General features: G+C 49.3%; 18 non-coding genes across 18 annotated transcripts; 12 read left to right on the top strand and 6 right to left on the bottom strand.

Moving 5' to 3' along the window:
- Window positions 1–946: 946 nt before the first annotated feature.
- Window positions 947–1019, bottom strand: Trnav-uac. The gene has a single exon. It is a non-coding gene; the product is annotated as a tRNA-Val (tRNA).
- A 235-nt stretch (window positions 1020–1254) lies between these two features.
- Trnap-cgg lies at window positions 1255–1326 on the top strand. Its single transcript has one exon. It is a non-coding gene; the product is annotated as a tRNA-Pro (tRNA).
- Window positions 1327–2966: 1640 nt separating this feature from the next.
- Window positions 2967–3038, top strand: Trnap-ugg. The gene has a single exon. It is a non-coding gene; the product is annotated as a tRNA-Pro (tRNA).
- Window positions 3039–4452: 1414 nt separating this feature from the next.
- Window positions 4453–4525, bottom strand: Trnav-uac. Its single transcript has one exon. It is a non-coding gene; the product is annotated as a tRNA-Val (tRNA).
- A 235-nt stretch (window positions 4526–4760) lies between these two features.
- On the top strand, window positions 4761–4832 carry Trnap-cgg. The gene has a single exon. It is a non-coding gene; the product is annotated as a tRNA-Pro (tRNA).
- Window positions 4833–6471: 1639 nt separating this feature from the next.
- On the top strand, window positions 6472–6543 carry Trnap-ugg. The gene has a single exon. It is a non-coding gene; the product is annotated as a tRNA-Pro (tRNA).
- Window positions 6544–7948: 1405 nt separating this feature from the next.
- On the bottom strand, window positions 7949–8021 carry Trnav-uac. Its single transcript has one exon. It is a non-coding gene; the product is annotated as a tRNA-Val (tRNA).
- A 235-nt stretch (window positions 8022–8256) lies between these two features.
- On the top strand, window positions 8257–8328 carry Trnap-cgg. The gene has a single exon. It is a non-coding gene; the product is annotated as a tRNA-Pro (tRNA).
- A 1639-nt stretch (window positions 8329–9967) lies between these two features.
- Trnap-ugg lies at window positions 9968–10039 on the top strand. Its single transcript has one exon. It is a non-coding gene; the product is annotated as a tRNA-Pro (tRNA).
- Window positions 10040–11453: 1414 nt separating this feature from the next.
- Trnav-uac lies at window positions 11454–11526 on the bottom strand. Its single transcript has one exon. It is a non-coding gene; the product is annotated as a tRNA-Val (tRNA).
- Window positions 11527–11761: 235 nt separating this feature from the next.
- On the top strand, window positions 11762–11833 carry Trnap-cgg. Its single transcript has one exon. It is a non-coding gene; the product is annotated as a tRNA-Pro (tRNA).
- Window positions 11834–13472: 1639 nt separating this feature from the next.
- Window positions 13473–13544, top strand: Trnap-ugg. The gene has a single exon. It is a non-coding gene; the product is annotated as a tRNA-Pro (tRNA).
- Window positions 13545–14959: 1415 nt separating this feature from the next.
- Window positions 14960–15032, bottom strand: Trnav-uac. The gene has a single exon. It is a non-coding gene; the product is annotated as a tRNA-Val (tRNA).
- A 235-nt stretch (window positions 15033–15267) lies between these two features.
- On the top strand, window positions 15268–15339 carry Trnap-cgg. The gene has a single exon. It is a non-coding gene; the product is annotated as a tRNA-Pro (tRNA).
- A 1639-nt stretch (window positions 15340–16978) lies between these two features.
- Window positions 16979–17050, top strand: Trnap-ugg. The gene has a single exon. It is a non-coding gene; the product is annotated as a tRNA-Pro (tRNA).
- A 1411-nt stretch (window positions 17051–18461) lies between these two features.
- Trnav-uac lies at window positions 18462–18534 on the bottom strand. The gene has a single exon. It is a non-coding gene; the product is annotated as a tRNA-Val (tRNA).
- A 235-nt stretch (window positions 18535–18769) lies between these two features.
- Trnap-cgg lies at window positions 18770–18841 on the top strand. Its single transcript has one exon. It is a non-coding gene; the product is annotated as a tRNA-Pro (tRNA).
- A 1639-nt stretch (window positions 18842–20480) lies between these two features.
- Window positions 20481–20552, top strand: Trnap-ugg. The gene has a single exon. It is a non-coding gene; the product is annotated as a tRNA-Pro (tRNA).
- The last annotated feature ends 727 nt before the right edge of the window (window positions 20553–21279 follow it).

Raw genomic sequence — 21279 nt, forward strand, 5'->3', positions numbered from 1 at the left:
AAAAAAAAAAAATGGGTATAATTCCTGCTTAGGGTGCAGGAGGTCCCGGGTTCAAATCCCGGACGAGCCCTCGCGTTTTGTGCAAACTGATCGCACGTCAGTGGCTGAGTCAGCGCAAAAAGCTCGCCGTCAATATCAAACGAATTTCTTATTCGACGTGAGCAATTGACACTCTGGTCCGACGCGTGAAGGCGATTACGAAGGTTTCGGGTACAGGTGGTAGCAGATGCAATTTCCCAATCTAAAAACGAAAAAAAATTAAAAAAAAAAAAAAAAAAAAAAAAAAGGGGGTATGATTCCTGCTTTGGGTGCAGGAGGTCCCGGGTTCAAATCCCGGACGAGCCCTGCCATTTTGACCGTGCTGAAGAGTAGGTGGAACTCAGCCCCGGTTGCAGCTCCTCAATGAAGAGTAGACGCCTGTTATAGCACGTGGATATAACAAGAATGCGGCACCAGTAAAGTACGTAGGTGGAATTCGGTAGAAAAGCAGACGGTAATTTTGCATGCAACGGAAAACAAGGTTGTCTTTGCGGGATATGTGCACCGTGAGTGGAGATTCAGCTTAATTGTGCGACAGTCTACCCTCATCTTACTAGCGACGGCAACAACCAAGGGGTGGCATGTAAGATTGAGCGTGGCTAAGAGTTTCTCATTATTAGTTAGCATCACACTTTGACAGAGCTGTGACAAGGCGAGTAGGGTGAGCTCAGGAAAGCCAGTAGCAAGCGCACTTGAAGTAGCCCTGAAGAACCGGATTATAAATTTTGCCAGCCATAATGGAGCTAGGGGCGTTCTCAGTTACCAAATACCGGTGCAATAAGAGAGCAACAGTATTTGACCGTAAAATGACGCCCTATCCGTCTAGCATACGACATTGCTTGTCTCTGCATACGCGGACGTCAGGTCATCTCGGAAATGAAATCCGAAATATAGATTAAAATTGTTGTGTTCCCGCCCGGGATCGAACCGGGGACCTTCTGCGTGTAAAGCAGACGTGATAACCGCTACACCACGGAAACGACGGTTCTTTTCATGTACCACCCGGAGACTCGTAATAGCAACAGTTTGTCTTCTGTGTTAGCAAGGGCATCGGCTACGAGCTCCCTCCGATTCGTGAAGTTCCTGTAGTAAAAGACGTCGATGGAAACAATCCAACCGCGACAGACAGGGAGAACGCTGGCTGAGCTGCAGCCCTACATGGTGAGACCATCAAAGGTGGCGTCATTCACATGCAGTGCGTTTTCGGAACGAATAGGCTCGTTGGTCTAGGGGTATGATTCCTGCTTCGGGTGCAGGAGGTCCCGGGTTCAAATCCCGGACGAGCCCTTGCGTTTTGTACAACGGTGCGGTAACAAATCGCATGGCGGCGGCTGTTTCGCGCATTTCCCAGGCCTCCAAGTCAGCGCTAAAATCCGACAACCAGTTCTGAAACCGTTTCATGTTTCATTTGAGCCATGTGCACCCTGCTGATGGAACGTTTGAAGTTGATTTAAATGGTCACAGTAGAGATCGTAGCAAGTGTCTTGCTGAGTGCGACGAAAACGGGTTTCCGCCCGCAATCGAGCCGGGGACCTTCTGCGTGTTAGGCACGGCGCCTGGGCTCGGCGGCAGCTGCTGCTCTTTCCTTCCTTACGAGATACCGTCGATTCGCGCAGTCGTTATTGCAAAAGATGTCACCAAAGGCAATCGCTTCGTTAGCGGCACGGTGCCTGGGCTCGGCGGCAGCTCTACATGGAGGCACCAGCAGCCCAGCCAGGCCGCCGCCGGCACCGGCGCGCCACAGCCCAAGGAGTCGGCGGCCGCCCTGCAATGCCCCTGCCGTTGCATATTCCACCCGCCTCATATCCTCCCCATGTCTGACTCACTACCCCAAATGACACTGCAGTGGACGTGCTTATTACTATCGCTTTTGGAAGAACCAAGGCGCAGTATTCTAGTGTCGAACCGGTACTGCAAATTGGGATTAAGCAAAAATTTATTGTGTGGTCGAGCGACAGCTTCGGCTCGCTCTTCCTACATGATCGCTTCTTGTGCGGAATAATTCCTAGCTCGCCGATGGCTTCAGAGTTGGTCTTCTCGAAGTTTTGCTTTCGCACTGCATTCCGCAATCTTTTCGTTATGAGTTGTGTGCTTCGGTTTCCCGACTTTCTTGTGTTTAGTGCGTTTGGCTTCTCTTAACCCTTAGCCACCGCTTGCCGAAATTTCCACACTATCATCTGTCGATCTGCAGAGCTCGATGAAGGCATCGCGGCCGTTCCTGAGCTCGTGGAACGGTCGAATCTGTAGTTGTTTCCAGATCTCTCCCACACAACGGCCTCCCAGAAGCTTGGATTACAGAAGTACGCCACTACTCCCAGCCGGAGATTCACGATTGAAAGCAGAATGACATGAGCTACACGCAGCTCCGATTTTTTTTTTGTGTCTGACCTACTTTGAAAGACTTTGTAGTCGATTTACTTACTACTATCGCTGTTGGAAACCAGGTGATAACCGCACAGTATTCTAGAGACGATGAGGTAATGAAAATTTAGAATAAGTAAAACAGTATCAAAAGAAGTTGTGTGGTGGAGCAGCACATGCAATTCACGCTTCCTAGATATTCGTTACTGCATAGAATAATTCTTTTGTCTGCGGCGTCTTCAGTATCCGTCTTCTGGAAATTTTGCTTGCAGTATATTGTGCAATCTTTTCGTTATGAGTTGGTGCTTGGTTTCCCGATGTTCTTTTGTTTAGTGCATTCGCCTTCTCTTAACCCTGAGAAACCACATACCGAAACTGAGGCACTGCCGGCTGTTCATAAGCAGTGCTCGATGCAGTTATTTCGCTTTTTATTCGTTGCCTTTAATATTCTTCTCATCAGTGGTGAGTGCTGCCTGCAGAAAGCGTTTATCTTGCGAATTCACGTGAAAGTTTGTGTTCCCTGTGAGGCGCACTACTTGGGATTAACTTGACTGCTCCAGCCAGGTGGCTCGTTGGTCTAGGGGTATGATTCCTGCTTTGGGTGCAGGAGGTCCCGGGTTCAAATCCCGGACGAGCCCTAGCGTTTTGTGCAAACTGATCGCACGTCAGTGGCTGAGTCAGCGCAAAAAGCTCGCCGTCAATATCAAATGAACTTCTTATTCGATGTGAGCAATTGACACTCTGGTCCGACGCGTTAAAAAAAAAAAAAAAAAAAAAAAAAAAGTGGCTGGGGTACCTGGCTCTCACCCAGGAGGCCGGGGTTCGATTCCCGGTACCGGAAATGCGCATTTTGTTGCTCCTCTTATGCGACTTGGCCCGACTTAGCTCGACTGACGCTACGCTGACGCTTGCAGAAAACTACGTTAAGTACGATTCGTGGTAACAAGTGACGGCGAGAGCGATGCGACACCTGTCCACCTCTTATCGAGGCACCTAACTGTGGTCAACAAAGCTGGAGGACTGCAAGACATTGCCACGGGGGCTGAATGCAGCTAACCACACTGCTTAGTGTCCTAACAGCGGAGACAGGTTCAAAAAAAAAAAAAAAAAAAAAAAAATGGGTATAATTCCTGCTTAGGGTGCAGGAGGTCCCGGGTTCAAATCCCGGACGAGCCCTCGCGTTTTGTGCAAACTGATCGCACGTCAGTGGCTGAGTCAGCGCAAAAAGCTCGCCGTCAATATCAAACGAATTTCTTATTCGACGTGAGCAATTGACACTCTGGTCCGACGCGTGAAGGCGATTACGAAGGTTTCGGGTACAGGTGGTAGCAGATGCAATTTCCCAATCTAAAAACGAAAAAAAATTAAAAAAAAAAAAAAAAAAAAAAAAAAGGGGGTATGATTCCTGCTTTGGGTGCAGGAGGTCCCGGGTTCAAATCCCGGACGAGCCCTGCCATTTTGACCGTGCTGAAGAGTAGGTGGAACTCAGCCCCGGTTGCAGCTCCTCAATGAAGAGTAGACGCCTGTTATAGCACGTGGATATAACAAGAATGCGGCACCAGTAAAGTACGTAGGTGGAATTCGGTAGAAAAGCAGACGGTAATTTTGCATGCAACGGAAAACAAGGTTGTCTTTGCGGGATATGTGCACCGTGAGTGGAGATTCAGCTTAATTGTGCGACAGTCTACCCTCATCTTACTAGCGACGGCAACAACCAAGGGGTGGCATGTAAGATTGAGCGTGGCTAAGAGTTTCTCATTATTAGTTAGCATCACACATTGACAGAGCTGTGACAAGGCGAGTAGGGTGAGCTCAGGAAAGCCAGTAGCAAGCGCACTTGAAGTAGCCCTGAAGAACCGGATTATAAATTTTGCCAGCCATAATGGAGCTAGGGGCGTTCTCAGTTACCAAATACCGGTGCAATAAGAGAGCAACAGTATTTGACCGTAAAATGACGCCCTATCCGTCTAGCATACGACATTGCTTGTCTCTGCATACGCGGACGTGAGGTCATCTCGGAAATGAAATCCGAAATATAGATTAAAATTGTTGTGTTCCCGCCCGGGATCGAACCGGGGACCTTCTGCGTGTATAGCAGACATGATAACCGCTACACCACGGAAACGACGGTTCTTTTCATGTACCACCCGGAGACTCGTAATAGCAACAGTTTGTCTTCTGTGTTAGCAAGGGCATCGGCTACGAGCTCCCTCCGATTCGTGAAGTTCCTGCAGTAAAAGACGTCGATGAAAACAATCCAACCGCGACAGACAGGGAGAACGCTGGCTGAGCTGCAGCCCTACATGGTGAGACCATCAAAGGTGGCGTCATTCACATGCAGTGCGTTTTCGGAACGAATAGGCTCGTTGGTCTAGGGGTATGATTCCTGCTTCGGGTGCAGGAGGTCCCGGGTTCAAATCCCGGACGAGCCCTTGCGTTTTGTACAACGGTGCGGTAACAAATCGCATGGCGGCGGCTGTTTCGCGCATTTCCAGGCCTCCAAGTCAGCGCTAAAATCCGACAACCAGTTCTGAAACCGTTTCATGTTTCATTTGAGCCATGTGCACCCTGCTGATGGAACGTTTGAAGTTGATTTAAATGGTCACAGTAGAGATCGTAGCAAGTGTCTTGCTGAGTGCGACGAAAACGGGTTTCCGCCCGCAATCGAGCCGGGGACCTTCTGCGTGTTAGGCACGGCGCCTGGGCTCGGCGGCAGCTGCTGCTCTTTCCTTCCTTACGAGATACCGTCGATTCGCGCAGTCGTTATTGCAAAAGATGTCACCAAAGGCAATCGCTTCGTTAGCGGCACGGTGCCTGGGCTCGGCGGCAGCTCTACATGGAGGCACCAGCAGCCCAGCCAGGCCGCCGCCGGCACCGGCGCGCCACAGCCCAAGGAGTCGGCGGCCGCCCTGCAATGCCCCTGCCGTTGCATATTCCACCCGCCTCATATCCTCCCCATGTCTGACTCACTACCCCAAATGACACTGCAGTGGACGTGCTTATTACTATCGCTTTTGGAAGAACCAAGGCGCAGTATTCTAGTGTCGAACCGGTACTGCAAATTGGGATTAAGCAAAAATTTATTGTGTGGTCGAGCGACAGCTTCGGCTCGCTCTTCCTACATGATCGCTTCTTGTGCGGAATAATTCCTAGCTCGCCGATGGCTTCAGAGTTGGTCTTCTCGAAGTTTTGCTTTCGCACTGCATTCCGCAATCTTTTCGTTATGAGTTGTGTGCTTCGGTTTCCCGACTTTCTTGTGTTTAGTGCGTTTGGCTTCTCTTAACCCTTAGCCACCGCTTGCCGAAATTTCCACACTATCATCTGTCGATCTGCAGAGCTCGATGAAGGCATCGCGGCCGTTCCTGAGCTCGTGGAACGGTCGAATCTGTAGTTGTTTCCAGATCTCTCCCACACAACGGCCTCCCAGAAGCTTGGATTACAGAAGTACGCCACTACTCCCAGCCGGAGATTCACGATTGAAAGCAGAATGACATGAGCTACACGCAGCTCCGATTTTTTTTTTGTGTCTGACCTACTTTGAAAGACTTTGTAGTCGATTTACTTACTACTATCGCTGTTGGAAACCAGGTGATAACCGCACAGTATTCTAGAGACGATGAGGTAATGAAAATTTAGAATAAGTAAAACAGTATCAAAAGAAGTTGTGTGGTGGAGCAGCACATGCAATTCACGCTTCCTAGATATTCGTTACTGCATAGAATAATTCTTTTGTCTGCGGCGTCTTCAGTATCCGTCTTCTGGAAATTTTGCTTGCAGTATATTGTGCAATCTTTTCGTTATGAGTTGGTGCTTGGTTTCCCGATGTTCTTTTGTTTAGTGCATTCGCCTTCTCTTAACCCTGAGAAACCACATACCGAAACTGAGGCACTGCCGGCTGTTCATAAGCAGTGCTCGATGCAGTTATTTCGCTTTTTATTCGTTGCCTTTAATATTCTTCTCATCAGTGGTGAGTGCTGCCTGCAGAAAGCGTTTATCTTGCGAATTCACGTGAAAGTTTGTGTTCCCTGTGAGGCGCACTACTTGGGATTAACTTGACTGCTCCAGCCAGGTGGCTCGTTGGTCTAGGGGTATGATTCCTGCTTTGGGTGCAGGAGGTCCCGGGTTCAAATCCCGGACGAGCCCTAGCGTTTTGTGCAAACTGATCGCACGTCAGTGGCTGAGTCAGCGCAAAAAGCTCGCCGTCAATATCAAATGAACTTCTTATTCGATGTGAGCAATTGACACTCTGGTCCGACGCGTTAAAAAAAAAAAAAAAAAAAAAAAAAAAAAAAGTGGCTGGGGTACCTGGCTCTTACCCAGGAGGCCGGGGTTCGATTCCCGGTACCGGAAATGCGCATTTTGTTGCTCCTCTTATGCGACTTGGCCCGACTTAGCTCGACTGACGCTTGCAGAAAACTACGTTAAGTACGATTCGTGGTAACAAGTGACGGCGAGAGCGATGCGACACCTGTCCACCTCTTATCGAGGCACCTAACTGTGGTCAACAAAGCTGGAGGACTGCAAGACATTGCCACGGGGGCTGAATGCAGCTAACCACACTGCTTAGTGTCCTAACAGCGGAGACAGGTTCAAAAAAAAAAAAAAAAAAAAAAAATGGGTATAATTCCTGCTTAGGGTGCAGGAGGTCCCGGGTTCAAATCCCGGACGAGCCCTCGCGTTTTGTGCAAACTGATCGCACGTCAGTGGCTGAGTCAGCGCAAAAAGCTCGCCGTCAATATCAAACGAATTTCTTATTCGACGTGAGCAATTGACACTCTGGTCCGACGCGTGAAGGCGATTACGAAGGTTTCGGGTACAGGTGGTAGCAGATGCAATTTCCCAATCTAAAAACGAAAAAAAATTAAAAAAAAAAAAAAAAAAAAAAAAAGGGGGTATGATTCCTGCTTTGGGTGCAGGAGGTCCCGGGTTCAAATCCCGGACGAGCCCTGCCATTTTGACCGTGCTGAAGAGTAGGTGGAACTCAGCCCCGGTTGCAGCTCCTCAATGAAGAGTAGACGCCTGTTATAGCACGTGGATATAACAAGAATGCGGCACCAGTAAAGTACGTAGGTGGAATTCGGTAGAAAAGCAGACGGTAATTTTGCATGCAACGGAAAACAAGGTTGTCTTTGCGGGATATGTGCACCGTGAGTGGAGATTCAGCTTAATTGTGCGACAGTCTACCCTCATCTTACTAGCGACGGCAACAACCAAGGGGTGGCATGTAAGATTGAGCGTGGCTAAGAGTTTCTCATTATTAGTTAGCATCACACATTGACAGAGCTGTGACAAGGCGAGTAGGGTGAGCTCAGGAAAGCCAGTAGCAAGCGCACTTGAAGTAGCCCTGAAGAACCGGATTATAAATTTTGCCAGCCATAATGGAGCTAGGGGCGTTCTCAGTTACCAAATACCGGTGCAATAAGAGAGCAACAGTATTTGACCGTAAAATGACGCCCTATCCGTCTAGCATACGACATTGCTTGTCTCTGCATACGCGGACGTGAGGTCATCTCGGAAATGAAATCCGAAATATAGATTAAAATTGTTGTGTTCCCGCCCGGGATCGAACCGGGGACCTTCTGCGTGTATAGCAGACATGATAACCGCTACACCACGGAAACGACGGTTCTTTTCATGTACCACCCGGAGACTCGTAATAGCAACAGTTTGTCTTCTGTGTTAGCAAGGGCATCGGCTACGAGCTCCCTCCGATTCGTGAAGTTCCTGCAGTAAAAGACGTCGATGAAAACAATCCAACCGCGACAGACAGGGAGAACGCTGGCTGAGCTGCAGCCCTACATGGTGAGACCATCAAAGGTGGCGTCATTCACATGCAGTGCGTTTTCGGAACGAATAGGCTCGTTGGTCTAGGGGTATGATTCCTGCTTCGGGTGCAGGAGGTCCCGGGTTCAAATCCCGGACGAGCCCTTGCGTTTTGTACAACGGTGCGGTAACAAATCGCATGGCGGCGGCTGTTTCGCGCATTTCCAGGCCTCCAAGTCAGCGCTAAAATCCGACAACCAGTTCTGAAACCGTTTCATGTTTCATTTGAGCCATGTGCACCCTGCTGATGGAACGTTTGAAGTTGATTTAAATGGTCACAGTAGAGATCGTAGCAAGTGTCTTGCTGAGTGCGACGAAAACGGGTTTCCGCCCGCAATCGAGCCGGGGACCTTCTGCGTGTTAGGCACGGCGCCTGGGCTCGGCGGCAGCTGCTGCTCTTTCCTTCCTTACGAGATACCGTCGATTCGCGCAGTCGTTATTGCAAAAGATGTCACCAAAGGCAATCGCTTCGTTAGCGGCACGGTGCCTGGGCTCGGCGGCAGCTCTACATGGAGGCACCAGCAGCCCAGCCAGGCCGCCGCCGGCACCGGCGCGCCACAGCCCAAGGAGTCGGCGGCCGCCCTGCAATGCCCCTGCCGTTGCATATTCCACCCGCCTCATATCCTCCCCATGTCTGACTCACTACCCCAAATGACACTGCAGTGGACGTGCTTATTACTATCGCTTTTGGAAGAACCAAGGCGCAGTATTCTAGTGTCGAACCGGTACTGCAAATTGGGATTAAGCAAAAATTTATTGTGTGGTCGAGCGACAGCTTCGGCTCGCTCTTCCTACATGATCGCTTCTTGTGCGGAATAATTCCTAGCTCGCCGATGGCTTCAGAGTTGGTCTTCTCGAAGTTTTGCTTTCGCACTGCATTCCGCAATCTTTTCGTTATGAGTTGTGTGCTTCGGTTTCCCGACTTTCTTGTGTTTAGTGCGTTTGGCTTCTCTTAACCCTTAGCCACCGCTTGCCGAAATTTCCACACTATCATCTGTCGATCTGCAGAGCTCGATGAAGGCATCGCGGCCGTTCCTGAGCTCGTGGAACGGTCGAATCTGTAGTTGTTTCCAGATCTCTCCCACACAACGGCCTCCCAGAAGCTTGGATTACAGAAGTACGCCACTACTCCCAGCCGGAGATTCACGATTGAAAGCAGAATGACATGAGCTACACGCAGCTCCGATTTTTTTTTTGTGTCTGACCTACTTTGAAAGACTTTGTAGTCGATTTACTTACTACTATCGCTGTTGGAAACCAGGTGATAACCGCACAGTATTCTAGAGACGATGAGGTAATGAAAATTTAGAATAAGTAAAACAGTATCAAAAGAAGTTGTGTGGTGGAGCAGCACATGCAATTCACGCTTCCTAGATATTCGTTACTGCATAGAATAATTCTTTTGTCTGCGGCGTCTTCAGTATCCGTCTTCTGGAAATTTTGCTTGCAGTATATTGTGCAATCTTTTCGTTATGAGTTGGTGCTTGGTTTCCCGATGTTCTTTTGTTTAGTGCATTCGCCTTCTCTTAACCCTGAGAAACCACATACCGAAACTGAGGCACTGCCGGCTGTTCATAAGCAGTGCTCGATGCAGTTATTTCGCTTTTTATTCGTTGCCTTTAATATTCTTCTCATCAGTGGTGAGTGCTGCCTGCAGAAAGCGTTTATCTTGCGAATTCACGTGAAAGTTTGTGTTCCCTGTGAGGCGCACTACTTGGGATTAACTTGACTGCTCCAGCCAGGTGGCTCGTTGGTCTAGGGGTATGATTCCTGCTTTGGGTGCAGGAGGTCCCGGGTTCAAATCCCGGACGAGCCCTAGCGTTTTGTGCAAACTGATCGCACGTCAGTGGCTGAGTCAGCGCAAAAAGCTCGCCGTCAATATCAAATGAACTTCTTATTCGATGTGAGCAATTGACACTCTGGTCCGACGCGTTAAAAAAAAAAAAAAAAAAAAAAAAAAAAAAAGTGGCTGGGGTACCTGGCTCTCACCCAGGAGGCCGGGGTTCGATTCCCGGTACCGGAAATGCGCATTTTGTTGCTCCTCTTATGCGACTTGGCCCGACTTAGCTCGACTGACGCTACGCTGACGCTTGCAGAAAACTACGTTAAGTACGATTCGTGGTAACAAGTGACGGCGAGAGCGATGCGACACCTGTCCACCTCTTATCGAGGCACCTAACTGTGGTCAACAAAGCTGGAGGACTGCAAGACATTGCCACGGGGGCTGAATGCAGCTAACCACACTGCTTAGTGTCCTAACAGCGGAGACAGGTTCAAAAAAAAAAAAAAAAAAAAAAATGGGTATAATTCCTGCTTAGGGTGCAGGAGGTCCCGGGTTCAAATCCCGGACGAGCCCTCGCGTTTTGTGCAAACTGATCGCACGTCAGTGGCTGAGTCAGCGCAAAAAGCTCGCCGTCAATATCAAACGAATTTCTTATTCGACGTGAGCAATTGACACTCTGGTCCGACGCGTGAAGGCGATTACGAAGGTTTCGGGTACAGGTGGTAGCAGATGCAATTTCCCAATCTAAAAACGAAAAAAAATTAAAAAAAAAAAAAAAAAAAAAAAAGGGGGTATGATTCCTGCTTTGGGTGCAGGAGGTCCCGGGTTCAAATCCCGGACGAGCCCTGCCATTTTGACCGTGCTGAAGAGTAGGTGGAACTCAGCCCCGGTTGCAGCTCCTCAATGAAGAGTAGACGCCTGTTATAGCACGTGGATATAACAAGAATGCGGCACCAGTAAAGTACGTAGGTGGAATTCGGTAGAAAAGCAGACGGTAATTTTGCATGCAACGGAAAACAAGGTTGTCTTTGCGGGATATGTGCACCGTGAGTGGAGATTCAGCTTAATTGTGCGACAGTCTACCCTCATCTTACTAGCGACGGCAACAACCAAGGGGTGGCATGTAAGATTGAGCGTGGCTAAGAGTTTCTCATTATTAGTTAGCATCACACATTGACAGAGCTGTGACAAGGCGAGTAGGGTGAGCTCAGGAAAGCCAGTAGCAAGCGCACTTGAAGTAGCCCTGAAGAACCGGATTATAAATTTTGCCAGCCATAATGGAGCTAGGGGCGTTCTCAGTTACCAAATACCGGTGCAATAAGAGAGCAACAGTATTTGACCGTAAAATGACGCCCTATCCGTCTAGCATACGACATTGCTTGTCTCTGCATACGCGGACGTGAGGTCATCTCGGAAATGAAATCCGAAATATAGATTAAAATTGTTGTGTTCCCGCCCGGGATCGAACCGGGGACCTTCTGCGTGTATAGCAGACATGATAACCGCTACACCACGGAAACGACGGTTCTTTTCATGTACCACCCGGAGACTCGTAATAGCAACAGTTTGTCTTCTGTGTTAGCAAGGGCATCGGCTACGAGCTCCCTCCGATTCGTGAAGTTCCTGCAGTAAAAGACGTCGATGAAAACAATCCAACCGCGACAGACAGGGAGAACGCTGGCTGAGCTGCAGCCCTACATGGTGAGACCATCAAAGGTGGCGTCATTCACATGCAGTGCGTTTTCGGAACGAATAGGCTCGTTGGTCTAGGGGTATGATTCCTGCTTCGGGTGCAGGAGGTCCCGGGTTCAAATCCCGGACGAGCCCTTGCGTTTTGTACAACGGTGCGGTAACAAATCGCATGGCGGCGGCTGTTTCGCGCATTTCCAGGCCTCCAAGTCAGCGCTAAAATCCGACAACCAGTTCTGAAACCGTTTCATGTTTCATTTGAGCCATGTGCACCCTGCTGATGGAACGTTTGAAGTTGATTTAAATGGTCACAGTAGAGATCGTAGCAAGTGTCTTGCTGAGTGCGACGAAAACGGGTTTCCGCCCGCAATCGAGCCGGGGACCTTCTGCGTGTTAGGCACGGCGCCTGGGCTCGGCGGCAGCTGCTGCTCTTTCCTTCCTTACGAGATACCGTCGATTCGCGCAGTCGTTATTGCAAAAGATGTCACCAAAGGCAATCGCTTCGTTAGCGGCACGGTGCCTGGGCTCGGCGGCAGCTCTACATGGAGGCACCAGCAGCCCAGCCAGGCCGCCGCCGGCACCGGCGCGCCACAGCCCAAGGAGTCGGCGGCCGCCCTGCAATGCCCCTGCCGTTGCATATTCCACCCGCCTCATATCCTCCCCATGTCTGACTCACTACCCCAAATGACACTGCAGTGGACGTGCTTATTACTATCGCTTTTGGAAGAACCAAGGCGCAGTATTCTAGTGTCGAACCGGTACTGCAAATTGGGATTAAGCAAAAATTTATTGTGTGGTCGAGCGACAGCTTCGGCTCGCTCTTCCTACATGATCGCTTCTTGTGCGGAATAATTCCTAGCTCGCCGATGGCTTCAGAGTTGGTCTTCTCGAAGTTTTGCTTTCGCACTGCATTCCGCAATCTTTTCGTTATGAGTTGTGTGCTTCGGTTTCCCGACTTTCTTGTGTTTAGTGCGTTTGGCTTCTCTTAACCCTTAGCCACCGCTTGCCGAAATTTCCACACTATCATCTGTCGATCTGCAGAGCTCGATGAAGGCATCGCGGCCGTTCCTGAGCTCGTGGAACGGTCGAATCTGTAGTTGTTTCCAGATCTCTCCCACACAACGGCCTCCCAGAAGCTTGGATTACAGAAGTACGCCACTACTCCCAGCCGGAGATTCACGATTGAAAGCAGAATGACATGAGCTACACGCAGCTCCGATTTTTTTTTTGTGTCTGACCTACTTTGAAAGACTTTGTAGTCGATTTACTTACTACTATCGCTGTTGGAAACCAGGTGATAACCGCACAGTATTCTAGAGACGATGAGGTAATGAAAATTTAGAATAAGTAAAACAGTATCAAAAGAAGTTGTGTGGTGGAGCAGCACATGCAATTCACGCTTCCTAGATATTCGTTACTGCATAGAATAATTCTTTTGTCTGCGGCGTCTTCAGTATCCGTCTTCTGGAAATTTTGCTTGCAGTATATTGTGCAATCTTTTCGTTATGAGTTGGTGCTTGGTTTCCCGATGTTCTTTTGTTTAGTGCATTCGCCTTCTCTTAACCCTGAGAAACCACATACCGAAACTGAGGCACTGCCGGCTGTTCATAAGCAGTGCTCGATGCAGTTATTTCGCTTTTTATTCGTTGCCTTTAATATTCTTCTCATCAGTGGTGAGTGCTGCCTGCAGAAAGCGTTTATCTTGCGAATTCACGTGAAAGTTTGTGTTCCCTGTGAGGCGCACTACTTGGGATTAACTTGACTGCTCCAGCCAGGTGGCTCGTTGGTCTAGGGGTATGATTCCTGCTTTGGGTGCAGGAGGTCCCGGGTTCAAATCCCGGACGAGCCCTAGCGTTTTGTGCAAACTGATCGCACGTCAGTGGCTGAGTCAGCGCAAAAAGCTCGCCGTCAATATCAAATGAACTTCTTATTCGATGTGAGCAATTGACACTCTGGTCCGACGCGTTAAAAAAAAAAAAAAAAAAAAAAAAAAAAAAAGTGGCTGGGGTACCTGGCTCTCACCCAGGAGGCCGGGGTTCGATTCCCGGTACCGGAAATGCGCATTTTGTTGCTCCTCTTATGCGACTTGGCCCGACTTAGCTCGACTGACGCTACGCTGACGCTTGCAGAAAACTACGTTAAGTACGATTCGTGGTAACAAGTGACGGCGAGAGCGATGCGACACCTGTCCACCTCTTATCGAGGCACCTAACTGTGGTCAACAAAGCTGGAGGACTGCAAGACATTGCCACGGGGGCTGAATGCAGCTAACCACACTGCTTAGTGTCCTAACAGCGGAGACAGGTTCAAAAAAAAAAAAAAAAAAAAAAATGGGTATAATTCCTGCTTAGGGTGCAGGAGGTCCCGGGTTCAAATCCCGGACGAGCCCTCGCGTTTTGTGCAAACTGATCGCACGTCAGTGGCTGAGTCAGCGCAAAAAGCTCGCCGTCAATATCAAACGAATTTCTTATTCGACGTGAGCAATTGACACTCTGGTCCGACGCGTGAAGGCGATTACGAAGGTTTCGGGTACAGGTGGTAGCAGATGCAATTTCCCAATCTAAAAACGAAAAAAAATTAAAAAAAAAAAAAAAAAAAAAAAAAGGGGGTATGATTCCTGCTTTGGGTGCAGGAGGTCCCGGGTTCAAATCCCGGACGAGCCCTGCCATTTTGACCGTGCTGAAGAGTAGGTGGAACTCAGCCCCGGTTGCAGCTCCTCAATGAAGAGTAGACGCCTGTTATAGCACGTGGATATAACAAGAATGCGGCACCAGTAAAGTACGTAGGTGGAATTCGGTAGAAAAGCAGACGGTAATTTTGCATGCAACGGAAAACAAGGTTGTCTTTGCGGGATATGTGCACCGTGAGTGGAGATTCAGCTTAATTGTGCGACAGTCTACCCTCATCTTACTAGCGACGGCAACAACCAAGGGGTGGCATGTAAGATTGAGCGTGGCTAAGAGTTTCTCATTATTAGTTAGCATCACACATTGACAGAGCTGTGACAAGGCGAGTAGGGTGAGCTCAGGAAAGCCAGTAGCAAGCGCACTTGAAGTAGCCCTGAAGAACCGGATTATAAATTTTGCCAGCCATAATGGAGCTAGGGGCGTTCTCAGTTACCAAATACCGGTGCAATAAGAGAGCAACAGTATTTGACCGTAAAATGACGCCCTATCCGTCTAGCATACGACATTGCTTGTCTCTGCATACGCGGACGTGAGGTCATCTCGGAAATGAAATCCGAAATATAGATTAAAATTGTTGTGTTCCCGCCCGGGATCGAACCGGGGACCTTCTGCGTGTATAGCAGACATGATAACCGCTACACCACGGAAACGACGGTTCTTTTCATGTACCACCCGGAGACTCGTAATAGCAACAGTTTGTCTTCTGTGTTAGCAAGGGCATCGGCTACGAGCTCCCTCCGATTCGTGAAGTTCCTGCAGTAAAAGACGTCGATGAAAACAATCCAACCGCGACAGACAGGGAGAACGCTGGCTGAGCTGCAGCCCTACATGGTGAGACCATCAAAGGTGGCGTCATTCACATGCAGTGCGTTTTCGGAACGAATAGGCTCGTTGGTCTAGGGGTATGATTCCTGCTTCGGGTGCAGGAGGTCCCGGGTTCAAATCCCGGACGAGCCCTTGCGTTTTGTACAACGGTGCGGTAACAAATCGCATGGCGGCGGCTGTTTCGCGCATTTCCAGGCCTCCAAGTCAGCGCTAAAATCCGACAACCAGTTCTGAAACCGTTTCATGTTTCATTTGAGCCATGTGCACCCTGCTGATGGAACGTTTGAAGTTGATTTAAATGGTCACAGTAGAGATCGTAGCAAGTGTCTTGCTGAGTGCGACGAAAACGGGTTTCCGCCCGCAATCGAGCCGGGGACCTTCTGCGTGTTAGGCACGGCGCCTGGGCTCGGCGGCAGCTGCTGCTCTTTCCTTCCTTACGAGATACCGTCGATTCGCGCAGTCGTTATTGCAAAAGATGTCACCAAAGGCAATCGCTTCGTTAGCGGCACGGTGCCTGGGCTCGGCGGCAGCTCTACATGGAGGCACCAGCAGCCCAGCCAGGCCGCCGCCGGCACCGGCGCGCCACAGCCCAAGGAGTCGGCGGCCGCCCTGCAATGCCCCTGCCGTTGCATATTCCACCCGCCTCATATCCTCCCCATGTCTGACTCACTACCCCAAATGACACTGCAGTGGACGTGCTTATTACTATCGCTTTTGGAAGAACCAAGGCGCAGTATTCTAGTGTCGAACCGGTACTGCAAATTGGGATTAAGCAAAAATTTATTGTGTGGTCGAGCGACAGCTTCGGCTCGCTCTTCCTACATGATCGCTTCTTGTGCGGAATAATTCCTAGCTCGCCGATGGCTTCAGAGTTGGTCTTCTCGAAGTTTTGCTTTCGCACTGCATTCCGCAATCTTTTCGTTATGAGTTGTGTGCTTCGGTTTCCCGACTTTCTTGTGTTTAGTGCGTTTGGCTTCTCTTAACCCTTAGCCACCGCTTGCCGAAATTTCCACACTATCATCTGTCGATCTGCAGAGCTCGATGAAGGCATCGCGGCCGTTCCTGAGCTCGTGGAACGGTCGAATCTGTAGTTGTTTCCAGATCTCTCCCACACAACGGCCTCCCAGAAGCTTGGATTACAGAAGTACGCCACTACTCCCAGCCGGAGATTCACGATTGAAAGCAGAATGACATGAGCTACACGCAGCTCCGATTTTTTTTTTGTGTCTGACCTACTTTGAAAGACTTTGTAGTCGATTTACTTACTACTATCGCTGTTGGAAACCAGGTGATAACCGCACAGTATTCTAGAGACGATGAGGTAATGAAAATTTAGAATAAGTAAAACAGTATCAAAAGAAGTTGTGTGGTGGAGCAGCACATGCAATTCACGCTTCCTAGATATTCGTTACTGCATAGAATAATTCTTTTGTCTGCGGCGTCTTCAGTATCCGTCTTCTGGAAATTTTGCTTGCAGTATATTGTGCAATCTTTTCGTTATGAGTTGGTGCTTGGTTTCCCGATGTTCTTTTGTTTAGTGCATTCGCCTTCTCTTAACCCTGAGAAACCACATACCGAAACTGAGGCACTGCCGGCTGTTCATAAGCAGTGCTCGATGCAGTTATTTCGCTTTTTATTCGTTGCCTTTAATATTCTTCTCATCAGTGGTGAGTGCTGCCTGCAGAAAGCGTTTATCTTGCGAATTCACGTGAAAGTTTGTGTTCCCTGTGAGGCGCACTACTTGGGATTAACTTGACTGCTCCAGCCAGGTGGCTCGTTGGTCTAGGGGTATGATTCCTGCTTTGGGTGCAGGAGGTCCCGGGTTCAAATCCCGGACGAGCCCTAGCGTTTTGTGCAAACTGATCGCACGTCAGTGGCTGAGTCAGCGCAAAAAGCTCGCCGTCAATATCAAATGAACTTCTTATTCGATGTGAGCAATTGACACTCTGGTCCGACGCGTTAAAAAAAAAAAAAAAAAAAAAAAAAAAAAAGTGGCTGGGGTACCTGGCTCTCACCCAGGAGGCCGGGGTTCGATTCCCGGTACCGGAAATGCGCATTTTGTTGCTCCTCTTATGCGACTTGGCCCGACTTAGCTCGACTGACGCTACGCTGACGCTTGCAGAAAACTACGTTAAGTACGATTCGTGGTAACAAGTGACGGCGAGAGCGATGCGACACCTGTCCACCTCTTATCGAGGCACCTAACTGTGGTCAACAAAGCTGGAGGACTGCAAGACATTGCCACGGGGGCTGAATGCAGCTAACCACACTGCTTAGTGTCCTAACAGCGGAGACAGGTTCAAAAAAAAAAAAAAAAAAAAAAATGGGTATAATTCCTGCTTAGGGTGCAGGAGGTCCCGGGTTCAAATCCCGGACGAGCCCTCGCGTTTTGTGCAAACTGATCGCACGTCAGTGGCTGAGTCAGCGCAAAAAGCTCGCCGTCAATATCAAACGAATTTCTTATTCGACGTGAGCAATTGACACTCTGGTCCGACGCGTGAAGGCGATTACGAAGGTTTCGGGTACAGGTGGTAGCAGATGCAATTTCCCAATCTAAAAACGAAAAAAAATTAAAAAAAAAAAAAAAAAAAAAAGGGGGTATGATTCCTGCTTTGGGTGCAGGAGGTCCCGGGTTCAAATCCCGGACGAGCCCTGCCATTTTGACCGTGCTGAAGAGTAGGTGGAACTCAGCCCCGGTTGCAGCTCCTCAATGAAGAGTAGACGCCTGTTATAGCACGTGGATATAACAAGAATGCGGCACCAGTAAAGTACGTAGGTGGAATTCGGTAGAAAAGCAGACGGTAATTTTGCATGCAACGGAAAACAAGGTTGTCTTTGCGGGATATGTGCACCGTGAGTGGAGATTCAGCTTAATTGTGCGACAGTCTACCCTCATCTTACTAGCGACGGCAACAACCAAGGGGTGGCATGTAAGATTGAGCGTGGCTAAGAGTTTCTCATTATTAGTTAGCATCACACTTTGACAGAGCTGTGACAAGGCGAGTAGGGTGAGCTCAGGAAAGCCAGTAGCAAGCGCACTTGAAGTAGCCCTGAAGAACCGGATTATAAATTTTGCCAGCCATAATGGAGCTAGGGGCGTTCTCAGTTACCAAATACCGGTGCAATAAGAGAGCAACAGTATTTGACCGTAAAATGACGCCCTATCCGTCTAGCATACGACATTGCTTGTCTCTGCATACGCGGACGTCAGGTCATCTCGGAAATGAAATCCGAAATATAGATTAAAATTGTTGTGTTCCCGCCCGGGATCGAACCGGGGACCTTCTGCGTGTAAAGCAGAGGTGATAACCGCTACACCACGGAAACGACGGTTCTTTTCATGTACCACCCGGAGACTCGTAATAGCAACAGTTTGTCTTCTGTGTTAGCAAGGGCATCGGCTACGAGCTCCCTCCGATTCGTGAAGTTCCTGTAGTAAAAGACGTCGATGGAAACAATCCAACCGCGACAGACAGGGAGAACGCTGGCTGAGCTGCAGCCCTACATGGTGAGACCATCAAAGGTGGCGTCATTCACATGCAGTGCGTTTTCGGAACGAATAGGCTCGTTGGTCTAGGGGTATGATTCCTGCTTCGGGTGCAGGAGGTCCCGGGTTCAAATCCCGGACGAGCCCTTGCGTTTTGTACAACGGTGCGGTAACAAATCGCATGGCGGCGGCTGTTTCGCGCATTTCCAGGCCTCCAAGTCAGCGCTAAAATCCGACAACCAGTTCTGAAACCGTTTCATGTTTCATTTGAGCCATGTGCACCCTGCTGATGGAACGTTTGAAGTTGATTTAAATGGTCACAGTAGAGATCGTAGCAAGTGTCTTGCTGAGTGCGACGAAAACGGGTTTCCGCCCGCAATCGAGCCGGGGACCTTCTGCGTGTTAGGCACGGCGCCTGGGCTCGGCGGCAGCTGCTGCTCTTTCCTTCCTTACGAGATACCGTCGATTCGCGCAGTCGTTATTGCAAAAGATGTCACCAAAGGCAATCGCTTCGTTAGCGGCACGGTGCCTGGGCTCGGCGGCAGCTCTACATGGAGGCACCAGCAGCCCAGCCAGGCCGCCGCCGGCACCGGCGCGCCACAGCCCAAGGAGTCGGCGGCCGCCCTGCAATGCCCCTGCCGTTGCATATTCCACCCGCCTCATATCCTCCCCATGTCTGACTCACTACCCCAAATGACACTGCAGTGGACGTGCTTATTACTATCGCTTTTGGAAGAACCAAGGCGCAGTATTCTAGTGTCGAACCGGTACTGCAAATTGGGATTAAGCAAAAATTTATTGTGTGGTCGAGCGACAGCTTCGGCTCGCTCTTCCTACATGATCGCTTCTTGTGCGGAATAATTCCTAGCTCGCCGATGGCTTCAGAGTTGGTCTTCTCGAAGTTTTGCTTTCGCACTGCATTCCGCAATCTTTTCGTTATGAGTTGTGTGCTTCGGTTTCCCGACTTTCTTGTGTTTAGTGCGTTTGGCTTCTCTTAACCCTTAGCCACCGCTTGCCGAAATTTCCACACTATCATCTGTCGATCTGCAGAGCTCGATGAAGGCATCGCGGCCGTTCCTGAGCTCGTGGAACGGTCGAATCTGTAGTTGTTTCCAGATCTCTCCCACACAACGGCCTCCCAGAAGCTTGGATTACAGAAGTACGCCACTACTCCCAGCCGGAGATTCACGATTGAAAGCAGAATGACATGAGCTACACGCAGCTCCGATTTTTTTTTTGTGTCTGACCTACTTTGAAAGACTTTGTAGTCGATTTACTTACTACTATCGCTGTTGGAAACCAGGTGATAACCGCACAGTATTCTAGAGACGATGAGGTAATGAAAATTTAGAATAAGTAAAACAGTATCAAAAGAAGTTGTGTGGTGGAGCAGCACATGCAATTCACGCTTCCTAGATATTCGTTACTGCATAGAATAATTCTTTTGTCTGCGGCGTCTTCAGTATCCGTCTTCTGGAAATTTTGCTTGCAGTATATTGTGCAATCTTTTCGTTATGAGTTGGTGCTTGGTTTCCCGATGTTCTTTTGTTTAGTGCATTCGCCTTCTCTTAACCCTGAGAAACCACATACCGAAACTGAGGCACTGCCGGCTGTTCATAAGCAGTGCTCGATGCAGTTATTTCGCTTTTTATTCGTTGCCTTTAATATTCTTCTCATCAGTGGTGAGTGCTGCCTGCAGAAAGCGTTTATCTTGCGAATTCACGTGAAAGTTTGTGTTCCCTGTGAGGCGCACTACTTGGGATTAACTTGACTGCTCCAGCCAGGTGGCTCGTTGGTCTAGGGGTATGATTCCTGCTTTGGGTGCAGGAGGTCCCGGGTTCAAATCCCGGACGAGCCCTAGCGTTTTGTGCAAACTGATCGCACGTCAGTGGCTGAGTCAGCGCAAAAAGCTCGCCGTCAATATCAAATGAACTTCTTATTCGATGTGAGCAATTGACACTCTGGTCCGACGCGTTAAAAAAAAAAAAAAAAAAAAAAAAAAAAAAGTGGCTGGGGTACCTGGCTCTCACCCAGGAGGCCGGGGTTCGATTCCCGGTACCGGAAATGCGCATTTTGTTGCTCCTCTTATGCGACTTGGCCCGACTTAGCTCGACTGACGCTACGCTGACGCTTGCAGAAAACTACGTTAAGTACGATTCGTGGTAACAAGTGACGGCGAGAGCGATGCGACACCTGTCCACCTCTTATCGAGGCACCTAACTGTGGTCAACAAAGCTGGAGGACTGCAAGACATTGCCACGGGGGCTGAATGCAGCTAACCACACTGCTTAGTGTCCTAACAGCGGAGACAGGTTCAAAAAAAAAAAAAAAAAAAAAAAAAATGGGTATAATTCCTGCTTAGGGTGCAGGAGGTCCCGGGTTCAAATCCCGGACGAGCCCTCGCGTTTTGTGCAAACTGATCGCACGTCAGTGGCTGAGTCAGCGCAAAAAGCTCGCCGTCAATATCAAACGAATTTCTTATTCGACGTGAGCAATTGACACTCTGGTCCGACGCGTGAAGGCGATTACGAAGGTTTCGGGTACAGGTGGTAGCAGATGCAATTTCCCAATCTAAAAACGAAAAA

Source organism: Schistocerca piceifrons, unplaced genomic scaffold, assembly GCF_021461385.2.
Source record: "Schistocerca piceifrons isolate TAMUIC-IGC-003096 unplaced genomic scaffold, iqSchPice1.1 HiC_scaffold_526, whole genome shotgun sequence".
NCBI lineage: Eukaryota > Metazoa > Arthropoda > Insecta > Orthoptera > Acrididae > Schistocerca > Schistocerca piceifrons.